Genomic DNA, 26,186 nt, shown 5'->3' with positions numbered 1-26,186 from the left:
TGGTCAAAAGAGGAATTTAGAACCGTCATTTGGCACACAAAAATCACATGCAAGATCACCCAGAAAGTTGTACTACTAGTACTAGTACTGTGTGTTAGATGAAAAAACACGATCAAGATCGAGAAAAAGATCGTCAAGAAGAGATATTACCTGGACTTTCTTAATGAGGGATCCTGGAGAGGGGGGCTTGGACAGGGCGATGGCTTTGAGCTTGTCTGCGGTAGTCTCGGCAGGGTGCTTGCGCTTCTTCGTACCATGAGCCTCGACGGTTTTGGCCAGAGCCATAGACATCACTTCGGCCAGTGCTCCAGCGTCCATCAAGAAACTGTCAAATAGAAATAAAAGAAAAGAAACCATAATCACAAACCCAAAAGAAGAAAAGAGAGGGAGTTATAGGATCAGTCTCGGGGTTGCAAGACCGGGCCTTGGCCAGAATCAACACCATTGATGCGCTCAGCTTTCCTTCTTTGGGAGAGAAGAACAATGGCAGAAGCAGGTCGGGGTTTTTCTTGAAGAGATGAGGAACAAGATGAGGGAGAAGCGAGGGTTGGGTAGAGAGGAAGCTGAGAGAGAAGAGTGAAATGATGGTTGCTTCATCCGTCCAACTTACTGCTGGAAAGGAGGGGGTTTTGTGATTTGACGGCTCATTGGGCATTACTGCGGCGCTTCGATCGGGGTAGTCTACCGTCACTCTACTACGGAGTAATTTAGTGCATGGCTGGTGGACCCCGATGCTGGCTGTCCCACACGTCAGCGAAAGTGAGTAATTTAGTGCATGGCTGGAGGAGGATCCGTGCGGTAGAGCGTGTCCACTGTTTTTCTGAAGAAAAAAATGATTACAGCAAGCGTTTCCACTCTTACGATGGAGGAGTGCGAAACACGGCAGCCACTTGAACATACACAGTGCTCCTACTACTAGGCATGTGTAGTGGTTCATACGTCAGTACTACATAATCTTGTTGCTAGTGTAGTAAGATATGACGACAACAAATGATGTTGTGCGCATGTCAACTATATGAACAGTAATGTAGTAACATAGTACCGCTTTCTCGACTGTCCGGCCGAGAATGAACGGTGAGATCAATGTTACCAGAACTAGGTCTACAGCGCACGGAGAGTACGGTGCTACAGTACTCCACGAAACATGAACTATATGAAGCACGAATAGTGTTAGGCAGGGTGTATGAAGGGTGCACGGGATGGGAGCAAAAGTTCCCTTCTCGACCCACTTTTGGGTGTTTGGCAGAGTGCATGAAGGGTGCATGAGTCCACACTAGTAGGTTAACACAAATAAGTCATCTTAAGTTGTGCACTGCGACCAAGGCGGAGAGGAAAACGAGAAAACTTAATGTCTTTTTGCTAATTAATAGCATTGCATGCAATGAACTAACCACTGCATGTCATGTTTATTAGTCTCAAGTCATTGAAAGCATGCACGGCCCACGTCTCTTATTGGTTGATATGTCACAAAACAAGAAACAGGGAGGGAGTTAATGTACCGTGCCTAAGTTTTTTGGGATTATTTGGTTTTCGTAAGGTGACTTACACACCTAGACAGAGGAGTATATTGAGATGAGAATGCAACCAAACACACCCACACGCTTTGTGCTACAGTGACTGATCTGCACCGTCTGAGTTTGGTCCAACGGTCATGTTGCACCGAAACATGGACATGCCCATGAAGAGGACGCCTAAACACCACCGAAGTCCCTCTGCTTCTCGAGGCGCACGACGTTCGTGATGCAGGGGGTGAAACGGCTGAAAGGCAATGCAATCTACGGGAAGGCGGAGGGAGCCAGCCAAGGAGCGGGGAATATTTTGGTTTTCACCATGGTAAAACACCAGTCGACGACTTCTCACATCAGGGAGCAGTGGGTTTTACAGGCGGAGTCATCGTGACTAATTGCTGCCGCGCCTGCTCCCGTCAATCAAAAAATTAAAAATCCTGCCGCACTCAAACACGAGAGCAACGCTGCGGTGGATATTTAAATTTACCTGCCGGCAAGTAGATAAAAAAGGGTGAAAAAACAAATGTGGCGGCGGCCTAGCTAATCGGTCGAACTAGCCCAACTAACTAACCACCATGCTTCACTGATGTACTCGGCGGGAAAAGTGGTCTTTCATGATTTGACGACTCATTTACTTGCTTCGGCGAAAACGCGCGGTAGGGCGTCCCACGTCAGGAAGAATATATGCGTGCACCACCCGGGAGGACCCCAAAACCGCGCGGTAGGGTGTGCCATGTCTCGGCACGGAGGAAAATGTGCGTGTAAAAATTTACTGTATCAGACGTAGTACCTATGGTTCGACCTTGGGACCCAGCCAGTCGGTCGAAAACACCCCACTAGCCACACAGCTTCATCATGCTAACATGGCACGGAGGATAGGTGTGGTTAGCTCCGTCTCGACCAGCCACAATGTCTTTTGTTCTAGGCGATTCTTCTATTTTCCAAGCTTTTTTTAGTTGTAATAACACCACGGCAAGCTAGCGCCGCTCTTCGTGTGTGCCCGTGCAAAGGTTAGACCATGGAGAGAAGAGAGAGATCGCAGACCTGGGACCCACCAGTAAGTGAGTCAACGGTCATGCATGTGTTGACGAGGCACTCCCTCTACTCTACTCAACGTAATACTGTATAAAATCAAGTTATGGGACAAAGCCAACAACCGTTGTTGTTTCGGGCTATCGACTTACGCTTTGTAGTCCAGGTTGCCAGTTCGAATCTCGTCTTTCATATTTGTTAGTTCTAGGGCCAAATTTGATTAATGAGAAGTGGGACCCCCGTGTGTTGTTCCGATATTTCAGTGTAGGATGGTTTTATTGAACAAACACTTTGCGCGGTTAGACAAGTAACGACACAAGTTACACGTATTTTGCAAGTTTACAAACAAAAATGACAGCGGCATAGAATATCACATCCACCCCGCAGCTTAAATGCTATGGTGATACGAGTTTTTACACCATTGGAAGTGAGATCCAATGGCTTGGGAGTAGTCTTTGTAATTATGCGCAATTTCCAAACTCTCCAAAGGTTTTTTTGCAAATAAAACATTCATGCCCCGTGTGCGCCGCTGCATCTTGGATCCAACGGCTGCCCGTTGCTCATATTAGGTGCTCCCCATAGCTTAATTACCCGCTACGGTGATATGAGCATCTAGGTCGTATGATCAGTGATCAGATGGCACATGCGTAGTACTTGTACTTTCTGCGCAATTCCCAAACTCTCTTAGCCGTATATTGCAAAAACATTCAAACCTCCTAGTGTGGGCCGTTAGATCTCCGTGAACTCGCATCACCATAGAATCTACGGTGCGGGAGCACCTCATATTCTCCCGTGCGAGAAAACATAAGGTGCTCTCGCAGCTTGGATGCTACGGTGATACGAGCTTCGAGGTCATTCGATCTGAGATCCAATGGCATCTGAGCAGTCTTTGTGCTTGTAAGTAGTGGCCGAACTCTTTGGGGGCTTTTCTGCAAAAAACCATTCGAACCACCGAGGAGGTGTTGGGTCACAAATCCAACAGCTCCGAAGAGCTTGTATCACCAAAACATCTAAGGTGTGGTAGCACATGTTATTCTTACATACAGGAGAATATGATGTCCTCCTTCATCTTAGATGCTACGGTGATACGAGCTTCGAGGTCGTTGGATATGGGATCCAAGGGCATCGGAGTAGTTTTTGTACAAATTGTGTGCAAATCTCAAACTCATCAAGGTTTCCTGTAAAAATATTACGACATCATGTGAGCTGCTATATCTCAGATCCACAAGCTCCAAGCAACTTGTATCGGCATATCTAAGGTATGGGGGCACATGATATTCTCCCGGGGAGGAGGGGTGGGGGTGCACAACCAATCGGTGGTTGGGAGGGTGGGGACAAATATAATCTAAACAACCCTAAACAGAGCTTCACAATTTTATCTAAGGTCGAGGGGGTGACCCCCGACAATCATAGCTCCGCCTAATTAAACACAACATTTGCATGTACTGTAGTACTAGACTTAATATTCATGTTTCAGTTTCATGTTCATTTTAAATATTGAATTGAGGACCATGCATGTCTTACATTTTACCCCCTTCGTTCCTAAATATTAGTCTTTTTAGAGATTTCAAGTGGACTGGCACATACGGATGTATATAGACATATTTTAGAGTGTAGATTCACTCATTTTGCTCCGTATGTAGTCGCTTGTTGAAATCTCTAAAAGACTAATATTTAGGAACAGAAGGAGTATTTTTGAATTCGTGTCATACATGCATGGTTTGGAAAAATAGATGCACTATACTTATTGGATTGCTGTTGTGTTCGTGTGTGGGTGTCTCTCTCTCTGTGTGTGTGTGTGTGTGTGTGTGTGGTCATATGCTTGATACATACAAAGTTTTCTCACCTCCATATTGTTCATCTTTCAAATTTGAATTTGCATTGAAAAACATACCAGGGATACCATGAAATGTGAAATCCATGTTGAGATCACTATATCACAAACTCACTCTAATTCAACAACTCATCATAAATCAATTACCACGTTGAGATTAGTATTTGCAAGGAAAATACGGGCATTGTAATACACATAGATTCGTTCGGCAATTTAAAAGGTTCCTTTCGTATCCTCGAATGGTAGGACCCAACGGCGTACCAGCCAAACCTTGGCTCGTGTTGATCCTAAAAAATAAAAAAAATAAAAAAGGGCTCGTGTCCTTCTGGTGGCGTGCGTGGTACGCACATTAGGCAACCCCAACCAGTCGAGCCTCTGCGTTTCGAGTCGAAATATCTGGCAGCCAGAATTCCAGCCCTAGGAAATTCCCCTCATGTCCCCGGTCCATAATGACTACCGATGAACAAAGGAGGGATGCTTTAGTAACTAGACAACGTTACCTACCGTGCCGAGCATGGTTCAATTCCCTCGGTCGCCGCTCGCCAAGGTCACCCGTCAACTGCATTGCCTAGTACTACTACTACTACACCAGGATGGCTCTGCATATATAACTTGTCTGAAGTCTAAATAAGCAAAATGTTTGACCAAATCCTTTCTTAGGAAATACAAAAGGACAGATGTATGGCTTGAAAATTTATTGCATGATGCAGGTTATGATATTGTTTCGAATCCTGGATCTTAAATTTTAGAAAATCCAAAAGTGACCATAAATTCTTGAAACTGAGCATGGTCACGTGATATGGCACAAATATTACTTCGTAATTTTTTTCTTCAATTTGAGACAAGCTAATTATGACAAGTTGCAAAATGAAGAGCCAAGGTATTTTGGAAAAAAGACCTGTCACGTTAAGGCGAACGCTTGCACTATTGAAACCGTGGGCGTTTATGTGCTGCCATGAGTCCCGCTTCTCATCGGCAGGTGCCGTCCGAGCAAGCGTGTGAGTCGACGGGAGGCATGCGAGCAGACCGCTGCGCCGGCTGACAAGGAGGCGTGCGAGCAGACCGTTGTGCAAGCTCACCGGGAGGCGAGCCCTTTGACCAGGCTCCGCCGCCCACCTTCGTCCCAACTGCTCCCACTTTTAATGTTGCCGGCGCCGCAGTTTAAAATCAACCCCGCACTACCCGGTATCGCTATAATCTTCTCTCTTCCTCTCTGATTCTCCTGTCGTCTACCTCCAACCAGCCTGACCTAAACGTACGCCATGCCGCATCACGATGGTCTGCCCTTAGTCTTCCAGTTTCCTGAGGAAGACACCCAGCCGGAGTCTCAAGAACATAAGGCGCTTTGGGACGAGCTTGAACTGGCCTTGCGGGAAGACGTCGCGCCTGTCCCTGCTCCCGTTCCGGCTCCCGTCGCCCCGACTGCGCCAGCGCCCATCCCCGTGGGCTGGGAGCCGCACATTGTCGCCGAGCTTGATGCCACGGGGTTCCACGAGGTCCCCGCCGACTTTCACGCGCCCGTGCACCTGCCAGCGCATGCGCCTGCGCGTGCACTGACGTGCGCGCCCGTGCCGGTGCCCGTGCACACAAATGTCTTCGCCGCGCCGTTGACAACGCCTGTCCCCGCGCGGGTGCCGGTGCCCCCCTCAGCGGCATGGATGGCCGCCGTCGACCGCTTCCTTGCACCAACGCCAGTTGCCTCCTCCCGCCAGTTGACTCGCTCCGAAGTCCAGAACATTTTGGCCTTCCTTGAAGCTAGGCCAACGTCCAAGAGTATGCCAACAACGGTGCAAGGCGCCGCCGTCGCCATCGGTCAGTGGCCCAACGACACACAGAGCACGGCAGAGGAGCCGCTTCCCACCGCAAGACGCCCCCACCGCCGCCGCGTAATCTAAATTTGCCATGAAAAATGTTCGGATTGCCATGCTTAAAATCCGAACGTTTATCATTTCCGTTTATTTTAGATCGATCGTCGTATAATTTAAAGTCGGAGTCAGACTGAACGAAATCTATGGTTTGATCGATTGAATGTTCTGCTAGAGCCGTATCAAATTAAATATAAAACGTCATCAAGCCACATGTATTCCTTGTCATCCAACGACCTAGACTGCTTCAATGTCGAGCGCTCAACACGTTTAGCGTGCAGTTAATTTCATGCCAAAAATAGTGCTAATCACATAATAACATACAAACAATATCCTACTTAATATCCGCATGCACTTAATATAATTCCAAATTAACATGCATTGCACGTACACACTGACTAGTGCTGCTAGCACGTGAAACTAGTGCCGTAACTTGTGAACGCGTCCAGATATGGTCAACGGCAACATCGCCCGCGAGTTCTTCGTGTTTGCCCGTGCGTCTAAACGCAGAAGGGGAGGAGAGAGAGCACACATGGAACCCACGAGTAAGTGAAGGCGAATAGTACTAAAAATAATATTACATGTTATCAATTAAATAGGCTCTGGTAATATAAAAACATTATGTGAACAAAGGGAGGTACAACAAACATTGTTGTTCTACGTATGTTGCCTATTGACGTGCGGCTTGAAGGCCCTAGTCGCATGTTCGATCCTCGTCCTTTATTTTTTAATTTGTATATGGGTCCAAATTTGTTTCATGACATGTGGGCCCCTCGATGTGTAGTTTGTAGCACTTTAATTTGTGGGTCGAAATTTGTTCCATTCCAAGTGGACTATCGGTGTGTAGTTTTGTAGCTTACTTATAATAATTAAAGAGAACAACAGATTTTTTTGCAATAATACCATGGTGCGACGTTGAAGGCGAGAAAGGACGTGCGAGAGAGCAATGACCGAGCCAGAGGGAAATCAACTAGGGGAGTTGCGGGGTTGCAACGGTGTTTCGAGTAGTTGTGGGCCGAATGCTACGAAAATATAATCTAAACCGACCGGAATAAATGCCTACACAAATTAATCCAAGGTTGGAGTGCCCCTCGCAATGTAAATAGCTCCGGCTTTGCGAGGGATGGAGAGGTAGCTTCAATGTGTGGAAGATACGGCGTGAGAAAGCGAGGTCAATCGAGAGACATATAGATAGAGAGACAAAGTGAGTGTGGTCCGACATTCATTGAACAAATATATATGCTCTGGAGAGATATTGTCCGATTGAGCTTTTGGCAAGGGTGAGGGTTGTAAGATAGAGCTTGAGAGATGATCCAGTCACAGACGTGTAGATATATTTTGTGCATGGGAGGAAGCAAGGTCAATCGATCACATAGGGTCGTCGTGCGATCGAAAGAGTGAGACGAGTTGGAGAGAGTGACCTAGATAGACAATGTGCATGAGAGAGTATACAATGTGAATAAGTCGAATTGGGCAAAACATGGTGATATATTGTTTTTGTCCGAGAAAGAGTGAGTTCAATCGAGACATACAAAGAGAGAGAGGGAGGGAGAGAGAGAGGGAGAGAGAAAGAGAGAGAGAGAGCGTGGCCCGCCATGAGGTCGAAAGAGTGGGGGCGGCTTCGATGGACTGACCTAGATATACAATCTGCGTGAGAGAGTATAGAGTGTGTCGATCGAGGCTCGAACAGGGAGATATATCATTTGTGTGTGAAAGAAAACGAGGTTAAACGAGACTCAGATAAAGAGAGCGAGATTGAGCGAGTGTGGCCCGCCGTGCGGAAGAAAGAGTGAGACAGTCTCGAGGGAGTGACCTAGATAGACAACGTGCGTGCGTGCGCACGAGAGGTTGGGGGGCTAGATAGGCAATGCATGTATTTAGCGCGAGAGGGTGAGAGGGAGAGAAAGAGAGAGAGAGAGAGAGAGAGAGAGAGAGAGAGAGAGAGAGAGAGCTCGGCATGGGGTGCAATGGCGGGTGTGTCAGGTAAATACATTTCGTAACAGAGTGGAAAAAGGGGGTTGTGTAGTTGAGAGAGTTAGAGATCGAAACATGGAGAGAAAGAATGGATGTGTGTTGGAAACCGATAGCTTCCTAAGGTGGTTAGGAGAGGAAGATTGACCGATATAGGAAGTATGTAGCGTGTGTGCGGGGGGGGGGGGGGCTAAAAACAACATTTGAATGTAGATAGTATGAGACTTAATATCGATGTTTCAATTCGGTGTACATTGTAAGATTTGAACTGAGGACCATGCATATGGGTAATTATTCGAAATTCGTGCCATACTAGGTTTAGAAAAGTTGACATTGACTCGATTTGTTGTGCTATTTTGTAGGTCATATGTTTGAATCCATCCAAAAGTTTTCTCCTACCATGGTGTTCATCATATACATATGAATTTGTATTAAAAAAGTAGCATGGATACAGTGAAATGTGAAATCCACGTTAGAATTGGAGATTGCTATGTGACACACACTCTAATTCAAATAACTAATTATGTGACTAACACTCTAATCCACGTTAGCGTGGATATCGTTTCGATTTTTTTTCAAATAACTCCTCATTAATTAATTTATAGTATCTTGTTTCGAAATGACTAATTATTGCAAGGAAAACACGGGCATGGTAATACATACAGATTCGTTGGCGAATGAAAGAAGATTCGTTTGCATTCTCAAATGTAGGCGCACCAGGCAAACCAGGGTCGTGTCGTGGTGGTCGCGTGTGTCATACGGACGCGTAGCACCCAGCCACCCACCCCCCTCCCTCAAAAGGACGACGACAAAATAAGTTCGTGCTTCCATGTTTCGGATTGAAATATCTGGCGGCCCCAATTCCAGCCCTGCAAAATCTCCCTTCTCCACCGTCCCCTTCCGCGCCCAGATTGCTCAAATCCCTAATTCGCCGCCAACCCAAGCAAAGTTTGAATCGCCCCTAATCTCGTCTCTTTCCCCACCTCTGTGTCGGACGACGAAGACGACGGTCACGCTTCACCACCGCACCGGAGCTACCTCATCTACGCCCTCGTCCACCGCACCGGGTGGTCCACCGACAACGTCGGCCGCTGCAACCGACGTGCCTCACAGACACCGACTTCCACCGCATCAGGTGCGCTTCACCGACGCCATCTCCTAGCTCACCAGGGCTACTTCACCGAGCACATCGTCGCGCCTCCGCCCCCCGAGGCCGCTGGGGCTTCACCAACGGTCTCGTCCACCGCATCGTACCGCTCCGCTGCCACTCAAGATCTGCATCCGTGCGCGGCCAGCCAGCGCATCACCCTCAACGGCTCTGAAGTGACCCGCACTGTAGCTAGGCGAGCATGCCCAACCGCCGGCCCGAACTAGGTATCCACACATCACTCCCTTGTGCACTGTTCCGACGATGTTTGGATATCCTTTCACTGCTCTCTTAGCTTACACGCCTATCCAACTCTGACTTTAACTCTTATTTCTTCTGGATATATCATCTGAAACAAGAAAATCCATTTTTTTAGCGAAGCATGACGGTGCTACGGGATCTGGTACACATCCTGCACACCCGTATAACCTTGTAAGTATCTGTCCTCCGGTACAACAGCAAGGTCGATTCCTCTTATTTGATCAGCCATTCGCCGTGTAAAAAATGCAGAGGGGGATGCAAGGAGCACAAGGCCTGCACATCCAAGCAAGTGGTAACATGGACTTGTACATGGAACATCCCAAGCGCAAGCAGAGCTACAGTAAACCTGTACAACGGGCTAGCGTAAGTCCCTGCATTTCATTTAATTCGTACTGGCATTCGTGTATGATTTGTGTGCAGTGGCGGATCCACAAATTCAAGTTACCAGGGGCGAACATTTAACTTAAAAAAATATGAAGGCACTTGCACTCCGAAAATCAACATAACTTGAGAAATGTGAAGCTACATGCACTTTGAAAACCATCTAATGATCCAAAGTAGTTTAGATTATAAACACTAAATGATGCAAGCACCAAAAAACACAAAATGCAACATGGTGTACAAGGACTACAAACATGGTCTGTACCTGCTTGAATTATTCGTTCTCTGGCTGAAAATATCGAAGTGTAATTGCACCTATAACCAGTGCGCAAACTGCATATCAATATATATATCCTGCACAAGTATGCCAATAGTTTCAAACAACAGATTAGAAAAGTATTTATGCTACGTTGTCATGATACGGGGACTTTCTGGTAGATGGCCTCGACGTTTCCTCAAGCCATGAAAATGCACTATAATTTGCTTGTCATCAATGCCTGCAAATCTCTATGTCTCTCTCAACATAGCATATCATCATTAAACACTAAATCCTTCAATGGGAGCTTGCAAAATGCTTGCATTAGATGCCTCATTAGACACTATATGTTCATTGCCAGTCTGTTCATTAGACACTTCAGGCTCAAGAACAGCATGAGCTTGGATGTTTGCACCGGAAACTTGATTAGATTCATCAGATTCAGTCAGTTCAATATTGATTGGGGGAGTTATAAAATAAGTAGAAATTGGTTTCATTTTCTCATAGATTCCCTACATAAAAGCAGTTTTACAACACCGTCAGGTTTAACTATTAGCCAGAAATTGAAGAGTTGAATTAGATATAATCAGGGATGTGATGTACCTGCTCGTTGCGCATGCTACTCTTGCAAGCTGCGACTGTCCGTTTGCGCAAGCTCGATGCCATGCCCGTGCTGCCGTCGCTGCCTCCCATGCAGGCTACACCCAGGGCTGGATCTTCATCTTCTTGCCCTTCCGTTTGCTTGAAGCCCGGCGACTGCCCTCCAACGACGGCGCGAGGAAGTAATGTGTCAGTCTGTCCAGCGGCGGCTAGGTTAGGAGCGAACCAGACTGGAGGCTGGAGCGGATGAATTGGGATTTTTCCTACTGTCGATCAATATGGGAGGCGCTCGTTTGGGCTGCGAGCCTGCTATAGGGCCTGCCTTGCACTTATGTTATTGGCCTATCCAAATTGAAACATTTTTCTTCATTTTTTACATTGCCTGCTCGTGCGTTGGGACGAACAAAACTAGCCTGGGCCAACCTGGACGACTCAAACTAGGTGCACACTCTCAAGCCACCCGAGGCGGCCGCCCATACCAGCCCCTATGGTGGCGTCGCCCCTTTCTGCGTGTATGATAGGGGTAGTGAAAAATATTCCAGTGGCGCTTTTGATTTACCCACAGAATGGTTAAATTGCTTGTTTCTATGAACTGAGTTCGCCAATAATGTGAAGGATGCCAGTCTTTTCATCATACTGAAGATTGCTTAGATCTTGATATGCCAAAAGTAATCGCATGAAATATACAGTAAAAGCCAGTGTGATGTGTGTGGCTACAACTAGTCTGACTACACGTCCTCATATAACATATCAAGGACGCACCATCTTACCAGATTAACCATTCGACTTACCAATGCAGTGTGGGAAGAAAGAAGTATTGGGACTGCGTATCCAAGCAATTGATGCCATGGACTCCTTCGTACAACCTTGTAAGCGAAAAATAAGTTGCAGTGTGCCTGTACAAAGAACTAGCGTAAGTTCAATTACCTGCTTCTCGGAATTTTAGTTAGCCACTTATTGCAAAATTGTTCAATTACGTTGCTTGGCTTAATTTAGTTTGCTACTGATTACATAATGCCACAGCCTGTTAATCCTACTATAGACTGCGCCTATCTATGTGTTTGATACTTACTCTTAAGAATTACCTGTTTGCCTGAACTTAAATAGCTACTTGTTTGTTTAACTGCTTTGCTGCTGCAACAATGGGTTACAATGATGTTAATAACTACTTTTAAGCATCGAATTGAAACTCTTTAATTCCTTATTTGTTTAACTGGTTTGCTGTTATAACTCCCAGTTGAGATGTTTTGCTAACTTCAACTTTTCTGAATCCAATCGGAACTTTAATGGCAAAACAGGTTAGCCCAAGATCAAAGAGCGAGGTCCCCATGGACGTTGTATCATCCCACAGCAGTGGCACCGGCCCAATCGTGCATTACGAATTGGCAACTGCTGATGCTCTAGAGGCTAAACCAGTGGTAGAAAGAGATTCTGCTTCTGCACTTAGATATGAAGTTGACATGTTCAGGAAGCAAACGGCACAATCAGTAGCAGTACTCAAGACAACCATTAAATATTTGGTGGATTTCAAAACGAAGCAAGCTGAGACTGACCACATTGTTAAGGTCCTGAAGGAAAAAAGGAAATTAAATTCCCACTTGGTAAATCATAGGTGAAATGTCCTTTCCATCGTTGAATAACCTTTGTGTTGTTTGTTGATGTAATCAATTAAACCATTTGTTTTAGAGATCATGTAATAATTGTTTTTTATTTTTTATTTTTTGGTTTGTAATTTTATTTGAGCACAGGTCTGTATTAATTGATAAGACTCGGAGACATTTCATTTTGATTGTTGTGCTAGACCTACAAATATGCCAATCGGGTTGAATGTGCATTCAACAATAATAGTAGTATAGATGGACCATAAGTGGCACGCATCGGAAAGGGCCAAGATGCTGTAGTATCTTGGCTAAAAAAGGATGTTGTTGTAGCAAAGAAAAGTATAGAGGCCTGGCTTATGTATGTTAGTTGATATTATTGATCCATATACTCTATAAGTCTTTATATGTCTGTTAGTTCTGTACATTCTTGGTTGATTGACTCGGTATTTGAATCTTCATACATCGCTTGTGTACATATCTAAATGGGAGTACACATTATGCTGCGTGTGACATTTGAGTTGGACATGAAGTGTTCCAAATATTTGAATTCACCTTAAACTGGATTCTAGCTTCTGAATTTGAGTATCGGCATTTGTAAACCATATTCATATATGACAATGGAATACATCTTTGTCGTCCTTTTGAAGATATATAAAAACACATAGAATGATTTATAAAGATTCGTATAGGAATACAAAATGGATTCGAATTTAGTTGCCAGGGTAAACGTGGATGCTTATTGTCCCAAAATTCGAAGGAAGTGGCACAATGTCCACTCCCACGTCGGCTGCCCGAAGCCAAGTGTTTGGGAGATGGAAATTACTGTCTACCCATTACACGGACAATCCATCGGCCTGATTTCCACTGCTCTAAATAGGGGTAGGATAGTAACTTTAATTAGACGTGACACGACCGCCTCTGAGCCCATTCCGACACGGTGGGCGCCAAACATGGGCGGCAAAACACATTTGATTCAAGCTCGTCCGAAAGACCTCTGTTTCTCCCTCCATTTCCCCATTCAACACGGTGGGAGGCAAAACAAACTCGACTCGGCCGAAATCGATGTAGGCAAATATTTTCAATAGGGGCAGGTTTGTAACTTCACTCAGACATGACACAACCGCCCTACCTGTCAACCCCGTTCATACACCGTGGGTGCCAACCATGGGCGCCAACCACCCTCTCCTTGCCCGAAATCGCTCTGGGCAAATATTGGCGAGATGCGAGATTACCGTCGTATCCCCAACCGACGAGACGTCCAAATTTTAAATGGGGGCTAAGTTCGTAACTTTCCCATATTTCAGACAGGCGCCTCCCAAAAACACCGTTCCCCGTACCTCTCCCTCCATTTTCCCCTTCATACACCGTCCGCGCTAGAACACCATCCCCACACCAGCCTCCGTCCTCCACCATACCAGAGCCCCTACCAAGACCGCGTCGTCCACTGCTAGAGATGGACGTTTCTCATCCATGGAGACGGACCAAGAGCCTTGCATCACATCCTCTCGCTTCATCGGCGTCGTCGTCCTCTTTGTCGGGGCCGCTCACACGACCTTCTCTTCCACCGCAATGGGACTTATCCCCCGATGCACCCGTCTACCGTCGCAGATCTGCTTCAACGCCACCGACAGCCATCGCACCCCCGATGCCTACACGGCGCCGCAAGAGAGGTGGTACTTCATATCTCCGCAACTTTTTGATCTCAACCAGAAAATAGATCTTAACTTGGTTACTCTACTTTCTTTTCAGCTCTTAGAATTTAGTTCTTAGTTCGAAGGAAACAATGGCTGCTAAATATCATTTCTCCAGTTTCCCCCTTTTATGATCACTATACGATCAGAATACGTGCTTCGTGTCATAATAGCATTGCTCGACCCATCAAGCTAAACAAACTTAGTTGTTCAAATACGAATCTGGTATTATTAAAATAGATTCATTTAATTGGTCAACTAAATGTTCCTAAATTAGTTTCGAAAATGCATGTTCGCCGCTCGGGTGTGTATCTCTACAGGGTTCCCACGGTGGGCCGGCCCACCCTGGGATTTTGGGTCGTCCCAGGCCCCGATTCCCCTCTGTTCTGCTGCGCGCTTTCGATCTCTACTCGCCCTCAGCCGCCTGCCTCGCCGGTGACTTGCCGTCCTCGGACGGCATGACTCTAGGAGGAGACGCCGGACTAACAGGAGGTCAGGAGCCGCTCGCCCAACAGCGTCACCGCTGCCCGGGCGCGCCGCCGTGCCTACCTTCCCAGTCCGTTCAGGGCTCAGGCGTCCATCACCCACTAAGCCAACCAGATTTATCCTGAGATAAGTCCTCAACACTCAGCAGCCACTCCTCATCACCCATTTTCTAATTGATTCATTACTCATTAGGCAGGACTGTCATTAGGGTTTGTTGTGTGCTCAGTGCTACCTACACTTATTCAGATGTATTTCGGTAATCTTTAGTACCTGTAAAGTTCACAGGGTTTTCAAAATTCTGGCCCTAGGAACAGACACTAGTCATTTTGGATTGTTGGTCGTAGTGACATTGACCCAGATTACTACTGCAAGCCAGGTTTGTTGACAATTTTACTTGTCTTTCTTACTCATTCGATATAATATCCAATTATTCACGTCGATTAGTTGCAAACAATAAGTGATAGACAAACTTCTTGATTTTGATTTTGGACGGTCTCTTACTACAGTTACAATTCTGCATACTTGTCCTAGTAAGCTCACAAGTAAATGATTGATTCACTACATCTATGCTTGCCTTGTCATATTTGTTGTCAATATTCTTTTAGGGTGGACCACCCTGTTTCTAAATATTGCAACCGTAGACTTGAGTGAATAGTATTTCTCTATGTGATCTCTTCCATCATGTGTGGGCAACGAACACTGCATTGTATAGAAAGAAAGTGTCATTTCCAGCTTTTACATAGGCTTCGATCTTTTACATGGAATACAATCTGCCTACTTGCTTTGTGTCACACTACCAACTCTTGAAGCTAAACATTATGCCACTCATAATTCCTTAGTTTATTTGTTCAAACACGAATTTCATATGATTCTAATGTTCCTACTTCAGTTTTGAAATGTGTGTCTACCTGTTATAGAGACATAAGGGGTTTGTATTTCTGTGTGTGGTCTGGTCAGCACGGTTGGGGGGTGAACTTTGCATATGCAGGGCTTTATAGGGAGACACTCTTTGAGCTGAATCCGCAATGCATTCCATAGATAATCTGACTACTTTTTATGTTTTCATGAATCTCAGATTCTGAACAGCATCATAATGATTATGAGCTTGCGCACATGAAAAGAATAAAGCAGAACAATGACATGGCTGTCAAACTTGGCATTAAGGGACTGAAATCAAGTCTGGATGCAATGCAATGCAAACGCTCTCCACCTACAGATTCATGCTCAGAATATGATCCTAACAGTGATTCTGAGCTAGAGGCAGACCTAAGTCAATGTAGCTCCCTAGTGGAGGAGTCAGAGGAAGATGCCCTATCTTATTCACCCATCAAGGTGCTTGCTCTAACTTTCCAAGGTTATATTTGTCGCACATATCTTGCAACTGATGCTTTGCATTGCTTCTACTTTGTTGAACTGCCATTAGCTTAGTTTACACATCGTGTATGTGAATACGCCCTGCCTATCCATTTTCAGTACATATTCCATCTGTCATCATACCATATTTATCCATTCAAATGTTGTTCTTGTGTATCAGACGTTCAAAAGGAAGAGGGCGATTGCTGACCGTGGAGAAGCACAAGCAAAGTATTTGGAAAAGGTAGTGGCACCTGATAAATCAAATAGCCCATTAGGTGTAGTTGCAATATCACCTAACCCACAAAACACCCCAACTCTAGCAGACTCTAGCCCTACTACACTGGTCATTTCTGATGCCCCAACTCAGCAGACCCCAACTACAGCAAACAGTATGATTATGCCAGTTGACATAGCACCAGCTCTACGACGCAAAACCCCCATTCCAGCAAAGAGTACACCAAATCCAGTTGCCAAATCCCTTTTCGAACCAGAGAGAGCCCCAATTGCAGCAAATAGGACCCCTGTTCCATTTCTTCCCAGTTTAGAAGACAAAGCTTATATTGTTGTCAGGAACTTTGTGCGCATCTTTCCTTCATGGAAAGATTATACCGCAGACACAGAACAATTTCCAGTCTTCCTCCGCAACTTACGCGTAAGTATTGTACTAATGTTATTCATGGTCATTGTTGCATATGTTTCTGCTGACAGAAGACACAAGATTTCATTCTTTTAAATAGGCGAGGACCAAACTGGATTGTGAAGACGAGCAAGGGTTGGTTGCGCTTTTCAAGCACTCGTTGATGAAGTATCGTTCCTACCTGAGGCAAGCGCACTTCGATGGCAAGCCTCTAAACGAAATTTCTAGAAAGTCTCCGGTGCTACATTTATCCGATGGTGACTGGAATAATCATGTTACACATTGGTCTCGGCAGCGGCGTAAGGTACTATCTATGATATCACATCACAATTTGAACTACATTTCTGCATTTGCCTTAACGTCTCACTTGTATGAAAACTGTTAGCAGAAGAACATTCATTCTCAAGGGACCACAGAATCTCGCAACTATACTGCACACTGCATTGCTCTTGTGAGTACCTCTTGCCATGTATGACCATACTTACTTTCATAGCTGTTTGATTATGTAGCATCACTGCACATGTTAGCCTCGTTATTGTCCATTTGGTGGACATTATAAGATCTGTATGGACTCTTACATAAATTTAGAATCAACCCAATGCTTTTGAAGAGGTTTAGCTGTGCAGTCCTCTTGTAAGGACTGAACGTCGTCTATCACTGTACTTACATTAACAGCTACTCCCTCCGTCCCATAATATAAGAACGTTTTGTACAGTACACCAGTGTTCAAAACACTCTTGTATTATGGGAAGAGGGATTGGTTCATTGTGTAGCATTCTGCATCTTATCTCCCTCGCCCACCATTGACTAAAAAAGATCAGATTTATATTAATCTTACCAAAAAGTAGAATACACAGACAATGCCGGTGCAGAAGTGTAGCCCATTGCTCTTGTCGGTACATTTTGTCCTGTAATGCTTGTACTTCCAGGGATTGGTAGTTGATTATGTAGCATCAATCTGCATCTTATCTTCATTATCCTCTATCCCTTCCAGTATTATCATATCTATAATTACTCTCTACAAAATGTAGAGTACAGGCAATGCTTATGAAGAAGATTCTGTGCTGAAATCCTTGAGTTATCCTTCCCTTGACATGGAGAAGGGCATTATAAAGCCGGTGTTAACTGTTAATGTAAGTCAATCCTTCTAAAGCCTTTATCCTCAACTGCTGTTTAATTTGCTCATACTCCCTATCCTGCTGTTTAGTTTGCTGTTTCTACCAAAATGCATGTTCGCAAGAACCGTAAGTTCTAAGTTTTACTTGTAAAACTAAATTCCTTATTCATACCATGCACATTACTCAATACTCCCTATATGTATGCTTGTTTTTGTGGATCTATAATCCAGTGTGTGGTGAAGCAGCCCACGTTTGCACCTTGTCATCTCCTGTTTTATCTAACTGATGTGGCTGATGATATGAACAACATGCCGTGCACATTAACCAAAATAGATACAATGATTTTCTTTGCCCTTCATCTATGCTTGTTATGTTGACATGGTAATCCAGTACTGTGGTGAAGCTCCCCGCATTATGAACAATGCCAAATTATGCTATTGATATTTTGAACTTACTCTTTATTTTCTAATTTGAAATTGGATGCAATTGACAGCACAGTTATCATCTTTGTTTATACACATGCAAAACATGTCATCTCTCTGCTTTATTTCAAGGTGATATGCCTAATGGCATGCACAAGTCTGCTGAAGGCTGTGAGACAAACCCAACATATATTGCAGCAAAGAAGGCAAAACATCTTGAAGATAGCGAGACAACCCCAAAGTCTTGTCTTGATGCAGTGTTCAAGTTACTTGAGACTAGCAGTCAGACAAGCTCACAGAATTCGTTGTCTGAATCAGTTCGACTTCTTCAGTCCCAAGTTCTAGCAGAAAGGCATTCTGCAACTTAACTTCGACTTGAAGTCCTATCTCTAGGAAAGATTGCGGAGAACACCAATGAGAACCTCATCGCTAAACAGCTACACCTGGAAGCTATGACCGACATGCTAGGCCGGTCTCACAGCCTTGCTCAGCAGCTTGTGCAGCAGTTCCCGCGCAAGGCTAACCTTTCTTGAACTGTCTTGGAAGTGGTCTCGGTTCAGTATTATTTTGTTACGCTGCAATGGTGCCCAGTTTTTGTAATCTGCTTCTTCGTTGCTCGTTATGATCACTGGTGTGACACCCCCGATTTGACCGTACACTAATCATGCACGCAAATGTGTACGATCAAGATCAGGGACTCACGGGAAGATATCACAACACAACTCTAAAACATAAATAAGTCATACAAGCATCATAATACAAGCCAGGGGCCTCGAGGGCTCGAATACAAGTGCTCGATCATAGACGAGTCAGCGGAAGCAACAATATCTGAGTACAGACATAAGTTAAACAAGTTTGCCTTAAGAAGGCTAGCACAAACTGGGATACAGATCGAACAAGGCGCAGGCCTCCTGCCTGGGATCCTCCTAACTACTCCAGGTCGTCGTCAGCGGCCTGCACGTAGTAGTAGGCACCTCCAGCATCGTAGGTGTCGTCGTCGACGGTGGCGTCTGGCTCCTGGACTCCAACATCTGGTTGCGACAACCAGATAGAAAGGAAAGGGGGAAAAGAGGGAGAGAAGCAACCATGAGTACTCATCCAAAGTACTCGCAAGCAAGGAGCTATACTACATATGCATGGGTATATGTGTAAAGGGGCATATCAGTGGACTGAACTGCAGAATGCCCGAATAAAAGGGGGATAGCTAGTCCTGTCGAAGACTACGCTTCTGGTCATCTCCATCTTGCAGCATGTAGAATAGAGTAGATTGAAGTCCTCCAAGTAGCATCGCATAGCATAATCCTACCCGGCGATCCCCTCCTCGTCGCCCTGTTAGAGAGCGATCACCGGGTTGTATCTGGCACTTGGAAGGGTGTATTTTATTCAGTATCCAGTTCTAGTTGTCATAAGTTCAAGGTACAACTCCGGGTCGTCCTTTTACCGAGGGACACGGCTATTCGAATAGATAAACTTCCCTGCAGGGGTGCACCACATAACCCAACACGCTCGATCCCATTTGGCCGGACACACTTTTCTGGGTCATGCCCGGCCTCGTAAGATCAACACGTTGCAGCCCCACCTAGGCTCAACAGAGAGGTCAGCACGCCGGTCTAATCCTATGCGCGCAGGGGTCTGGGCCCATCGCCCTATGCACACCTGCACGTTGCGTACGCGGCCGGAAGCAGACCTAGCCCCCTTAATGCAAGCGCGAGCTTACGGTCCAATGCGGCGCGCGCCACTCAGTTGCTGACGTCAAAAGAGCTTCGGCTGATACCACGACGTCGGGATACCCATAACTACTCCCACGTAGATGGTTAGTGCGTATAGACCAAATGGCCAGACTCAGATCAAATACCAAGATCTCGTTAAGCGTGTTAAGTAACCGCGAACGCCGACCAGGGCCAGGCCCACCTCTCACCTAGGCGGTCTCAACCTGCCCTGTCGCTCCGCCACAAAGATCCACTCGCGGGTACTCCTACGAGCCGACCCGACTTTAGTCATCACATGTGTCATGTATATAGTAGGTAAGTATATACCCGTGATCACCGCCCAGGTGATCACGAGCTGATAGTATAGCACAGCAGACGGACAAGAATGTAGGGCCACTGATGGAAATCTAGCATCCTATACTAAGCATGTAGGATTGCAGGTAAAGGTATCAACAGTAGTAGCAAGGATAGGCTATGCATCAGGATAGGATATCGAAAAGCAGTAACATGCTACACTACTCTAATGCAAGCAGTATAGAGAAGAATAGGCGATATCTGGTGATCAAGGGGGGGGCTTGCCTGGTTGCTCTGGCAAGTAGGAGGGGTCGTCAACTCCGTAGTCGAACTGGGCAGCAGCAGTGTCGGTCTCGTAGTCTATCGGAGAGAAGAGGGGGAAGAAATAGTAAATACAATGCAAACATAAACATGACGATGCGTGACATGACAATGAGCAGTGCTAGGTGTGTCCTAACGCGACAGTAGGTGGTACCGGCGAAGGGGGGAAACGTCCGGGAAAGTATTCCCGATGTTTTGCGTTTTCGGACAGATGGACCGGAGGGGGAAAGTTGCTAGTTCGATAGGTTAGGGAGGTGTGGTGGATGAACGGACTGCATATTCGGATTCGTCTCGTCTTTCTGAGCAACTTTCATATAGAAAACATTTTCATCCGAGTTACGGTTTAAAAGATATGAATTTTTGAAGATTATTTGAATTTCTGGAATTATTTGAATTTAGCAAAAATGAATTATGACGTCAGCATGAGGTAATGCTGACGTCAGCAGGTCAACAGAGCGGCTGACCAGGTCAAACTGACCAGTGGGCCCTACCTGTCATAGACAGTGGGCTAACAGAAGATTAAACTAACTAATTTTAATTAATTAACTACTGGACCCCACCTGTCAGTGCCTAATTAGATTAATTAATTAGTTTTATTTATAAAAACATTTTTTTTGTTAACTATGCGGCGGGGCCCGCATGTCAGTGGCTGAGCCTGCCCAGTCAGCAGTTGACTGGGGTCAACCCAGTCAACAGGGCCCAAGGGCCCACACGTCAGCCTCACAGGGGAGGCCACGCGGCGCCACGTCGGCCACTGGCCGGAGACGCGCCGGAGTTGACTCCGACGAGCCAAACGCGGCGGCGCGGCTCGCGAGGGGCGCGGGTTTCGCGCACAGGGGGTCTGCGGGGTTGTGGCTGGGCGCGTTCGACGCGGCTCGGCGTCACGCGTCCAACGGTGGTGGCCGGAGTGGCTGGAACGGACGGGAGCGAGCGCTTCGAGCTCGCCGGCGGCGAGGTGCTTCGGGCGAGCAACGGGAACGGTGGTACGGCGCGAGATCGGGCAATCCAGAGAGCGGGGCGAGGCCTACGTGCACGCGCGAGCAAGATGGGCGCTAGCTAAAGACCAAAAGGTCGCCGGAACGACGCCGGCGATGTGCTAGGCGGCGGAGGGTGCGGCCTAACGCGGCGCGGTGGCTACGGCGAGCTAGCTAGCTAATGGAGAGGGGGAGGAGGTAGAGGAGCTCACCGCGCGGCACACGGTGGCCGGTGAGGGGCTTAGTAGCAGCAGCAGTCGCCGGAGTCGAAGAAGACGGCAGCGACCCGAGGAAGAAGGCGACGGCGTTGGGGGGTGATGTAGGGGGTCCCGGCTCGAGCAGGTGGTCGGGGAGGACGGGCTCGACGCGGCGGAGCTCGTGGACACGTCGGGGAGGGGAACGGGGCTCGGTGGCCGCGTGAACGACGGAGAACGGCGGCGGCCGCGTCGGGCGTGGGGAAGGAGGGAGCGGCGTGGATCTGGGGGGGGAAGGGAGAGGCGCAGAGGCCGAGAGGGTGAGCGGGGGCGAGTGGGAGAGGGGCCCGAGGGGGCGGGGCGCTGGCGGCCTTATCCTTCTTTTTGTTCTGTTTTCTTTTGTATTTTCTTTTTATTTATTTATTTTCTTTTCTATTTTATTTCATTTAAAAGTACTTAGGCATTTTATAAAAATGTGTTTTCTCCACAATAATTATCAGTGCAATATCTGGCATGGCCCGAACATTTTTGTTTAAATTTTTGAAAACTTTTATTTTTCCACTTTAAATTTAATTGAAGTTTGAATTAGGAGTTTGAAAAGAAATGTGATTCAAATGTGATCAAGCCCTGTTTAGCAACATGATTAGCTTAATCACAGAGAGTTACTGTAGCATGATTCTCGGGGTGTTACAACTGGTGGCGAACTTCGATGCCCAATGGATGTAATATACTATAAATCCTTTATTGTATAGTGTAGGTTTATTCTTAGTTACTATGTCGTAATTTCTTTATTGTATAGAGTAGGTTTGTTCTTAATTCTTACTAGTTACTGCCATCATTCGCTATCTGAAAAAAAAATCAGATGTAGTCGACCGGGCCGAAACATTCGCCTCTAACGGGCCTGGTGTTTAGCGGGCCACAATTGGGCCGGCCTGCATCTTTCTTGGGCCTGAATCATTGGGGCCTTCGCACTTTGCGCGAGGCCCACAACTTACACCGGCCTATATTTTAGTTGGGCCTTTTGTGGACCCAGCGCTTAGTTTGGCCCAGGTAGCGTTGGGCCATTAACAGGCTGAATATTGTACTGGCCTATTATGGCCCAGATGAAACCATGGGCCTTTAGCAGGCCGAAATGCATATTGGGCCTCAATTTTCACTAGTCGTCGACGGGCCTTCAGCAGGCTGAAATGTAGACGAGGCCTTTTTGGGCCCAGTTATATCACGAGCAGTTACCAGGCTAAAACATATCTCGATCCTTAGTTGGCCCACTGATATCATGGGCCTTTAAGAGGCCGAAAGCTTAGTACAGACATCAACGGGCCGAATTATGCGACAGGCCTTTAACAGGCCCAAAGTCACGTTGGCCTTAACTGTTGCCACCTTTATCACGGGCCGTTAGTGGGACCGATGTCCTGTCGGACCATATATGGCCCATGGGCAGCACGGGCCATTCCCAGGCCGAAAGTCACACCGGGCTGAAATGGGCCCATGTCTACATCAGGCCTCTAACAGGCCGAAAGTCACTGGGCTGTAATTGGGCCCAAATATTCGGCGAACAATTAACGGGCCAGATTTGGCTTCGGGCCGTAAATGGGCCCAAATATTCGGCGAACAATTAACGGGCCAGATCTGGCTTCGGGCCGTAAATGGGCCTTTATTAAGCAGGCCGTTATTGGGCTGGCCCACTAGTACCTGAGTAAGTACTACGGGCCTTTGACTAGGCTGGCCTTTTAACCTATATGGGCCTCTGTTTGGCCGTGCCACGTGTTGACGTATCATGGGCGCTTTGGGTCCAATGAGTGCATGACATCTGTCTCAACGGTGCGCCGACTCGTGTTTCCTCTAGCCAATGATGTTTTTACATGTGGAAAATCCCCATTGGTCGGGGCTGTTAACGGGTTATCAGATCCAAAACCGGACCCGATAGCTTAACGGCGTTCCGTTACGGTGGATGCCACGTGTCGGTCACCCTTGACGAAAGCACTTCTGTGACGCGCGATTTATCGTCATGGAAGTGGACACTTCCGTGATAATAATTTTGGTAATGTCATGGAACACTTCTACGACAGCACATGTATGACTATCTTGATTCTGTCATAAATTTGTCATGGATGTACATGCATGACAGAAAACGTGACCTACTGTGACAAACACGTATCATCACGGAAGTGTTTTTTTTTGTAGTGCTTCCGCCATTTTTATACCTACGCTTATTTTTATTGCCTTTGGGTTTTCCATTGGAGTCGCGGGTTTCCGAGGTGCCTGCCTCATTGTTGTGAGTACTGTGGGCGAGCCAACTATCCTCCCCCGCGCAAAAGTGAGTCATCGATGAAGTCTGGGCTGCCATAGTCCTCCGGTTATCCTGGCCGAGCTGGCGGGCTAGCCATTCATCTCGGATATTGTTCTTGAATGTGGCGATGGCCTCGGCCTCGAAGCAGTCTATGATTCGGTTCTTCTTGGTGAGGAACCTATTCCAGAACTTCCGGGCTGATTCGCCTGACTGCTAGGTGACAAGGTTAAGGTCATCAGCGTCCGGAGGTCGAACATACGTGCCCTGGAAGTTTGCACGAAAAGCGTCCTCGAGGGCCTCCCAGCTGCCAATAGAATGAGGAGGCGGGCTGTTAAGCCAATGCCTAGTCGGCCCCTTTAGTTTGAGCAACAAATATTTAATGGCGTGGAGATCGTCTTCGTTGGCCATGTGTATATGGAGAAGGAAGTCCTCCATCCATATTGTTAGATCAGTGGTGCCATCGTATGATTCTATATTGATGGGATTAAACCCTTCGGGGAATAGATGTTCGATTACCCTATCTGTGAACAGATGGGTTGGGTTGGACCTCAGAATCGGGTGGTGTCCCGTCGGAGGTCAGGTGAGAGCCGTGTGTAGGCTTGATCTCGGGCGCGGGCGTTCCTGCCCATGCAGGGCGTCGTAGCCATCCGGCCCGACGGGCGCGTGTCCTTTGGATCCATAGATGGACCGAGGAGGTGCCCTGTTTGCCTCAATGTGACGTCGAACGTCGTGAGGGTCTAAGTAGTCCATGGGGTCATTGTCGTAACGGCAGGGAGGTGGCCGAGTGTTGGGTTTCTCCCGCATTGGCTTGTCCCGACCTCTAAGGGGTCGATCGGGCTTGTCAGTGGCTAGCTCCTCATCGAACTCTGGCAGCAGGCGCCTGCGTGGGTATGATTTTGGTGCACTACAACGCCGGTCTTCCATATCTTGCTCGGCAGACAGCACTTCGACCCACTTTTCATTTAGTGTGTCGGTGTTGGCTTGCAGCAGTTGCTGCTTGCTCTTAATGCTCGGAGTCGTGGCAATAAGGCGCCGCCGGAAGCGCTCTTGTTCGAAAGGGTCTTCGGGGACGACATAGTCCTCAGTGTCGAGGCTCTCGTCTTCCTTGGATTCTGGCATGTAGTTGTCATCGGCCCCTTCAAAGAGGTCGTCGGGATCTAAGTCCTCGGGATGTCCTTCGGGTGTGCCGTTCCGCACTGGGAAGCTTGAGGGTCCTTCCTAGGGCCGTCGGCGTCCCCGACAGCTGTGTCGCCATTGTGGCGGTCGTGTCGTTACCGCTAGGTTCCCCATCGTTAGCCCTTCGGCGCCTGTGCTGATGTCTTGGAGGGGAATTGGGGTTTCAACCATGTAGACATCATAAGTGGATGCCGCAGTCCACCTGCTAGTGTTTACCAAAGACGAGGTGTTTTAGGTGGGGCCATCAGCATCTTCATCCATGTCTGTGGCCTCGCCGTAGTCCAGCACGTCGGTTAAATCGTTGACCGTGGCGACTAGGTGGGTGGGATGTAAATTTCCCGATTGTCGGCTTTAAGTCTGATCTAATCATGAACCGAAGCCTTGCCGTCCGAGATAGACATCCTCTCGATACAGTCAAGCATCTCATTGAAGTCAGACAGCTCTTTGGAATTCATTGCTTGGTTATAAGCGGGGTTGACTCGAAGTATGCCCGATGTGTAACTTGACGTATCTTCGGTGCGAAGTGGATCTGGAAGTGATTCCAAGTCCTGCGCCGAGGTCAGCTCTAAGGCTGACGCCTCTTCAGAGGTGGGAGTCAGATCTAAACAGGAGATCAGAAAGGGACCATCCGGGATAATTACACCCGGGGTCTCGGGCGAGGCCTCGACTGAGATCGGTTCCGGAGTCGAGCCTCTGAAGCCGGGCAAGTTTTCATTTCTGCTGGGAGTCCAGCCTGATAAGATGAGTTCGCCGTGGGAGTCCGCAGTGTACTCGAGGCCACCAAAGGTCACGATCCGACCTAAGGGCGTAGTTCTCGATAGAGGCCAGATGGCCCGTCGAGTTGGCGCAGAAGATCATGCTGCCGAACACAAAAAGCTGGCTTGGGGCGTAGCTCCCACGGCCATTGACGCAGTTGATCTGTGTATGAGCCATCAATCCTTCTGTTGATCGCACAGCGGAACTCTCAATGAAAGCACAAGTGTTAGTGTCAAAACCGGTAGACCTCCGGGTAGGGGATCCCGAGCTGTGGATCTTCGGATAGATGGTAATAGGAACAGAGAG

The sequence above is a fragment of the Aegilops tauschii genome, chromosome 6 (assembly GCF_002575655.3).
Source record: "Aegilops tauschii subsp. strangulata cultivar AL8/78 chromosome 6, Aet v6.0, whole genome shotgun sequence".
Taxonomy (NCBI): Eukaryota; Viridiplantae; Streptophyta; class Magnoliopsida; order Poales; family Poaceae; genus Aegilops; species Aegilops tauschii.
Note: the sequence above shows the minus strand (reverse complement) of the source record.